A 6,956-nucleotide genomic window follows, 5' to 3' on the forward strand; every position below is an offset into this window, starting at 1 on the left:
TTTATTCTTCCTCCTGAAAAATTTATTGAGAGGGACTTACGACCTTTTCCGACGGAGCAGACGATATTATACATTATATTGGTTTAAGTAGGACATCATTCATATGTATGTGTAACCGAAGTTATGGTCCTGATCAACATGAACATGGCAAAGTCAAAATTTTATCTTGGCTGTTCCTTCATCTCGTCCTAAGCCGCCGATAAACGCTAACATATGCCACGTTGAACTTTCAGGATAAAAACTTGAGTTTATCTTGGACTTATACTTAACTTAGTATTAGCTATTTACCCTTCGTAAATTTGAAAGCAAACAAGTTAAAGGGATCACTATCAGCTTTGCCGACAGATATATACAGGGCAATCATTAATATTTCCGTCGGAAATTTCCGCACGGAAAATAATTTTAAAAAGTGATGCTCTTCAACAATCAGTATTTTGAAAAGTTGAAAACTGCTAGAATCACTATATTATGGAATATTCTCGACGAATCGACAAAATATTTCCCTTTTTGGACATAAATATGGAAATTGTGAAATTGGGGAAAGAGGACAAATTCTGATACTGATACTCTCAGCCTGTGACAGGGTTTTTACAACTTTACGGCCATTATTATATGTTTTCTTTTGTTATTGGATGGATTTTAAAATGCGAAATAAACATAACTGGTGGCTTTTACAATAAACTTTTCACATTAAAAGTTAATGCTGATGAGGCTCTCATTTCCATTTAATTGTTTTTTATGCACTCCACCATAATATGGAGGGTATAATTAAATTTGTCATTCCATTTGTAACACATCGAAATATTTATCGGAGACCCTATAAAGTACTTATAATCTTGAAGAGGGAAAAATTCTATGTAACCATGTCCGACTGTCCGTCCGTCTGTTGAAATCAAAATATAGCTCGCAATTTTTCAGATAGAGCTTTGTAATTTGGTATAGAAGTTTCTATTACTCCTAGGATGTTTGGTATGTTCCATAACGGTCCACGTTTTATATAGCCCCCATAGAACGGTACCACCCGATTTTCGGCATTTTGAACATTTTAGCCTCATTATAACACGTAAATGGCTGAAATTTGGTACTTAGTCTTCGTTTGGGGCATAAACGCCTTCATATAGTCCCCATAGAACGGCACCTCCGATTTTCGGTATTTGAAGGCTGTGGCATCAATATTCCACCGAAATTTGGTATTTGATCTTCATTTGGGGTATTAAGCGTTCCATATGAAATTTGTCTGTATAGGTTCACGCCTTCATATAGTCCCCATATACCTCCCAATTTGGGGTATTTTGAAGTACGTAAAACCGATTTCGGTTAATCGATTAATCGGTTATTAGCCATAAAATCGACTATGCGAAAACTGTGCGAAAACCGTATAACCGATTATTCTTAATCGACTTACGAAAGTCGAAGTCAACTATTATTCGTAGTCGACTATTAATCGTGGACGACTATTAGTCGTAGTTGACTATTGGGTGTGCCAAAACCGCGTAATGGACGGTATTTTTTTGTACATACCCAGCAAAATGTTTACCTCCAAAGATGCAGTTAAATTATATGTACAAGTAATCTGGAAGTGCATCCAATTATGCATTTTCACTCATGATTTTTACAAGAGCGTGACTACTGAAAGATGCACTCCAAAGCACTGCATTTTAACCAACCCTTTGGCACTGCATTTTAACTGACCCTTGGCACTGCATTTTAACTGCAAATGGATGTGATTCTTTGGATTGCATCCAAAAGCGGTTAAAATGTGAGGAATGGAGTGCCTTTTTCATGACTCCGTTTGAACTGCATCAAAACATGCCGTGATAGAAGTAGTCTACATTGCACTGCTTCCAATTTATTTTGCTGGGTACATATGTACATCACATATTGCATCGACGAACATGGTCGATTATATTCGATTATAGGTGTGTTCGTTTACTCAACAATTTGTACAAATTTGTACAAGTTCAGTAACTTCTTGCAATCGGATAATGTCTTTTGCATTGTACTGTAGAGTAAACGAACAACATCCAGCAACAATTTGTACAAATTTTGAGTAAACGAATACACATTAGCTGTGTCTTTTTACGTGATAATTAGTAATAATTATTACTAATGTTGCAGGTTTTGACAGTTGTATAAAGGAAAAGTTGCTGAAAAAAATGTTTCAGCAACATTTAGTAAGTAAAAAGACACCCCTATTATGATCGGTTTTCCGCGGTTAACGAATAATCGAAACTCGACTTTTAGTGCACTCTCAAATAATCGACAAACCGAAAATCGAGTTTTAAGTTTTTCACGAAAACCGTATAATCGAAAAACCGATTATTGCATTTCACTGCGTATCCCTATTTTGAAGGTTGTAGCAACCCACCGAAATGACTGAAATTTGGTACTTAGTCTTTCTCTCAGGGATTTGTCGGTATAGGTCGACGCTTTCATATAGCCCCCATAGAACGGTACCTCAGATGTTCGGTATTATTGTGGCCGCAGCAACCCACCGAAATGGCAATAGGTCCACGTTTCGATATAGCCCCCAAGATCGGTACCTCCTGATTTTCGTAATTCTGAAGGTTGTGACTTCAATATTCCACCGAAAGACGGAAATTTCTTATTTAGTCTTCCATGGGGTTACAAAATATTCAAGAAGAGAACCTCTAGATTTTTGGTATTTTGAAGGATTTACCAAAGTTTAGTATTCTTCTTTGAGTCTAAAAACTTTCCGCCAGAAATTTGTAGGTATAGATCGACGTTTTTAAATAGACCCCATGGGACAGTGCTTCCCGAATTTCGCCGTTCTTACTTGTTAACTTTAATATTACCCTTAGGCTATAAATCTGGTCGAAAAATCCAAATAATAATAATAGAAAACTTGAAATAATGGGGGTTAGTGTAACTCGTTCAGTCAGTATGACACTATGCAACACTGAAAATGCAAACAACTTCTAATATGCATTAGTTGGATTTTGTCCTGTCAGATCCAGTTCGGACTTTATGGCCTCATCTAAACCTGGCTAAAACTATTTTTATACCCTACACCACTATGTGGGGAGGGTATTATAAGTTGGTTTTGGCCAAAAAGTTTGTAACGCATCGAAATAATGGTCGTATACCCATACTTATATATACCAAAATGAATGTCTCGACGAGCTGAGTGTGTCCGTCCGTCTGTCCATCTAAACTTTGTAATCACGCTACAGGTCGCAATTTTGATCGGATCGTCACGAAATTTTGGATGTTGATGGGGGTCCCGGAGGGGAAGAAGCCTATTGATTTTGGTGATGGTCGGATATGATGTCGGAATGTGCAAACAACTTATGTGGATAAGAAGACAACGTTTTTTTTCCAAAGCGAATATCTGACAATAAAAGTAGAAAATATCGCCTTTCTAATGATGTAAAGTAGGTTCTCATAGGTGATCAAACAACGAAGATATCGCAATATCCGCTAATAGAACACAACTTTTCATTTTTGCGATTTTAATAATAATGACGAATATCACAGCTTTGGTTCGGGACCTTCCAAAAGCAAAGTCTGACAATGAAAGTAAAAAATCCCATCATTACAATGATGTAAAGCAGGTTGGCGTAGGTATCGAAATAACGGAGATATCGCAATAGTCGGTAATACATCAATTTTTCCACTTTTTTGGAAATCACGCTACAGGTCGCAATTTTAATTGGATCGTCACGAAGTTTTGGGTGTTATTGGGGGTCCCACAGAGAAAAAAACCTTTGATTTTTGATAATGGGCGGATATTATTCAGGGGTCGGAATGTGAAAAAAAATATTTGGAAAAAAGACCAACGTTTTATTTCAAAGTTAATATCTCCCTTCTGTAGGAGGTATATCGAAAGCAAAACCTGGCAAGGAAAGTAGAAAATATCACCTTTACAACGATGTGAAGTAGGTTGTCATAGGTGGTCAAACAACAGAGATATCGCAATAGTCGGTAATGCATCCCTTTTTCCATTTTGTGCAATCACACTACGAAATTTTGATCGGATCCTCACGAAATTTTGGGGGTTGATGGGGGTCTAACATAGAAAGAAGCCTATTGATGGTGGGCATACATCCCACCTTTCCATTTTTTATTTGGGTTGTACTGTCGATGCACTTAAGTGCGTTTCAAAAAAATTGACCTGTGTTAATGAAGACATTCAGAGCAAAGGCGCTAAGCTATCCCAATTTTAATATTTTGAATTTTATTAGTCAAAAGCTTATGAACGGGGGTAGTGGTGTAGGGTATTACATAGTCGGCCCCGACCCGACTATAGCCTTGGCTACTTGTTTTGTTTTGCATTTGTCGGGCCTTTATCTTAGCCGCGAATGTGAATTTGGCTTTAATGTCTTTAGCAATATTATGGCCCTAAACTAGTAAAACTTATCTGTTGAACAGACCCCATAAGAAAAACTCCATCTAGGTCAACAAAATCTATAAAATAATGCAAATTTTTCATAATTTCTGGAATTTTTGTCAGAATCAGCTACAATCTTGGGAGTTGAACCAAGTAACCTTTTGCAACAAAATCCAAGTAATGGTCACCGTGCATTTTTATAGAGCTTTTGAACAATTATGTCAAAGAGCATGGACTTACCCACGAAAAACTTTATGTATACAGGACACCATGAAGTACTTTCAGTAAAAAATTTGCAAACAATCCTAGAACATCCCTAAACTGTACTTAAGCAAAAATGTTGAACTTTTGTGAGGGAGGTACCGGAGGATATAAACATTCCAAAAACTTGAGGTACATTTGGAAGAAATTTTATTCGTAAGTTTTTGTGCTTATTTGAGTTGATGCCGGCAGGGCTATTTAATGCTCAAAAAGTATGAACCTACCCCAAAAAAAGTTTACCGTTGTAAAAGAGACCGCGAGCACATCCTATTCCGATGCGAGAAGTGCATCAATATTATATAGTCCATATTCGAAGCTGATCTACATATGTCTAGAAGAAATATTACGATGTGCAAAGTTTCGACCATTCCGTCGAGAGAAGAGAAAATCATGCAATTAAAATGAGCAAAAAGACGGACATTTTTGTCAAATTCAATCAATATCAGTGTTTTGAACCTTTAGCTATTAATTTAATTTTAAAAAAGTATAAATATTAATGCGGAAATAGAAAATTATATTACTAAGGGGTCGATTTTGGATAGCAACCCAACTCCAGTTGCGTTGCCGACAACACATTTAATGAGAGAAATTTCTCTTTCTGCTTTGAAATTCAAATTTTTTACAATTAAATTAATAGCTTAAGTTTAAAAACACTGATATTGAATGAATTTGACAAACATTTCCGTCTTTTTACTTATTTTAATTGTATGATTTTCTCTTCTGGCAACGTAACTGGAGTTGGGTTGCTATCCATAATCGACCCTTAAATACCAAATGTTAGTCGTCTAAATAACTGATGTAAAAAATACACCAATAAATTCTGTCAGAAGGTCATCGTTCATGCCACCAAACCGAACGTGACTATTCCAATAAAGTGTTAGTTGAGTGGTTCGGCGAGGCAGTTGAAAAGGTGCATTGTGTGGTGCATGCCAGTATCGTATGTCGGGCAGATGTTTTGCACGGTGCCATCGATCCTTGCCCTATAGGAATTTAGGCGGCTGCACCAGCCCGAGTGTAGTTGAACCAAAACTATTCTGGTTTTTCGTGGCAGCTAAAGTTCCTCAACGTATGTTCTCCTACGACTGGAATGATAGCCGTATAACAGGATGAAATCGTATTCATAGTTAGAATGTAGATTTGTTGTGGCTACAAAGCTACTGGAGTTAGTTGAATAGGTTTGGCAGGGCAGTTGAAAAGCTGCAGTGTGTCGTGCGGAACTCATGCCTCATGCTGGGCATCGATCCTTGCCTAATAAAAATTCAGACGGCTGCACCATCTCGAGCGTAGTAGGGACAAAACTACTCTGGTTTCTCATGGCATATTCTTGGAGGATATTCTTGGAGGACCGCATTCACACAATAGCTTTTTATCCCATCTAGATAATGAATATCAATCCTGACACGCCTGGACATGGCTCCCACGGTAACAACCGAACAAGTATTGCAATGAGAATATACCATTATGTTGCTGTATTGGGTGCAACCGTGGTGCAATAGTATGCACACCCGCCTAGCACGCAGAAGGTCGTGGGTTGGATTCCCCGGCTAGGCAACATCAAATTTTCCACGGTGGCAAAATACCCCTCAGTAATGTTGGCGACATTTCCTGAGTACAAGTGGTGTCGTAGGACATGCCGTACGGACTCGGCGATAAACTGTAGGCTCCATATCATTGAGATTAATATGAATCGGGGTGCACTCATTGATATGAGAGAAATCTCCCTTTTTGCCGTATTGGAAGAATATTTGTATCCTCATGAAGATGGTGCACTGATAAAAGAGGAGATAATCTGTTTTAGTTCTCAGGGTGGCATTCTGTAAGCTTTGAATACTATTCCATCGCGTTGCATTTATGTTCGCGGACCACACTGCAGCCGAATAGTAGAGGTTAACCCAGGGAGAACACCCTTGCGTACCTCTTCAGATCAATCGGTGTAAGGTCGCAAACGTAGTCGCAAGGTCGCAAACTAAGGTCCTATATTCCTTCTTTTGAGGATTCGAGAGCGACTTAGCCGTTACCCACAATTCACTTTTTGCGGTTCCAATGCCGCAACTCTTCGGATGATCTAGCCACATGTTCAGCCTGTGCTCACTGACCAGCTTATCAACTTGCAGTGTCAGTTTCCTAACTCTGCAGTCACTAAGATTGGATCGACGAATCTCATGACGATCATTTGCTAGCACAATCACTGCAGCAGTGATGATGTCTGGGGACTTCCTCTCTGCTGCCCAAACATTCAGAAGTGTTGGACAGTTGTCTGAAGCGGTAATTGTGGAACTTTCTGGAAATAGGTCTATTAGCTTTCCCATGATTGATGCTGATGGAGACAATTATGGATTATGGA

Source organism: Musca autumnalis, unplaced genomic scaffold, assembly GCF_047663935.1.
Source record: "Musca autumnalis isolate F117 unplaced genomic scaffold, ASM4766393v1 scaffold_4, whole genome shotgun sequence".
Taxonomy (NCBI): Eukaryota; Metazoa; Arthropoda; class Insecta; order Diptera; family Muscidae; genus Musca; species Musca autumnalis.